A 1238-nucleotide genomic window follows, 5' to 3' on the forward strand; every position below is an offset into this window, starting at 1 on the left:
GAAGGAAGGAGGGAAGGAAGGAAGGAAGGAGAAGAAAGAGAAGGGAAGGAGGGAGGGAGGGAAGGAAGAAGAGAAGGGAAGGAAGGAAGGAAGGAAGGAGAAGAAAGAGAAGGGAAGGAAGGAGGAAAGGAAGAAGGGAAGGAAGGAAGGAGAAGAAAGAAGGGAAGGAAGGAGAGAAGGGAAGGAAGGAAGGAAGGAAGAAGAGGAAGGAGGGAAGAGAAGGGAGGAAGAAAGGAGGGAGGGAGGGAGGCAGCAGGCTCGCAAGTTTTGGCCCCGAGTGGCGGAGAAACGGCCGAGAAAAGGGGAAAAAAAGAAAGAAAAAAAATAATAAAACAACCCAACTCAGCGGCTGGGCTCCTGCAGCAGAGAAGCCTGGGCAGACGGACCCAGCAGAGAGCGAGGGGCGGAGTTAAGAGGCGCTGAGCCCGGCGCTCTTTGCAAGCGTTCCCGTTTACCCTCCGGCGACAGGTTGCGGCTGGGGGGGTGGGGGTGGGGGTCAAGGGGAAAGCGGGTCCCAGTCCCGGTTTTCCCGGAGAGGCCTCGTTCCAGCTCCGGAGGCGGACCGGCGGAGGTCTCTCTCGCTCTCTGTCCTCGCAGTGGCCGGGAGGGAAATGACCGTCCTCCCCCCCCACCCACCGCAGACACCCCCCCCCCCAAAAAAAGCCCTCCGCGAGAGATTTGGGTGTCTCCTGCTGGAAAGGGGGGCAGCGCGGAGAGCCCTAGGAAAGAAAGGGGTGGTTTCATTCCTTCCTTCCTTCCTTCCTTCCTTCTCTTTCTTCTCCTTCCTTCCTTCCTCCTTTCCTTCACCATTCTCCTTTCCTTCCTTTCTTCCCTTCCTTCTCCTTCCTTCCTTCCTCCTTTCCTTCCCCACTCTCCTTTCCTTCCTTCCTTCTCTTTCTTCTCCTTCCTTCCTTCCTCCTTTCCTTCCCCATTCTCCTTTCTCCTTTCCTTCCTTCCTTCCTTCTTTCCTTCCCCATTCTCCTTCCCTTCCTTCCTTCCCTTCCTTCTCCTTCCTCCTTTCCTTCCCCACTCTCCTTTCCTTCCTTCCTTCTCCTTTCTTCCTTCTTTCCTTCCTTCCTCCCTTCCCTTCTCTCTTCTCCTTCCTTCCTTCCTCTCCTTTCTGCTATCTCCTTCCTTCATTTTCTTCCTTCCTTCCTCCCTTCCTCTCCTTTCCGCTATCTCCTTCCTTCCTCCTTCCTTCCCTTCTCTTTATTCTCCTTCCTTCTTTTCTTCCTTCC

Source organism: Protobothrops mucrosquamatus, unplaced genomic scaffold (assembly GCF_001527695.2).
Source record: "Protobothrops mucrosquamatus isolate PMUCROS unplaced genomic scaffold, P.Mucros_1.0 scaffold4511, whole genome shotgun sequence".
Taxonomy (NCBI): domain Eukaryota; kingdom Metazoa; phylum Chordata; class Lepidosauria; order Squamata; family Viperidae; genus Protobothrops; species Protobothrops mucrosquamatus.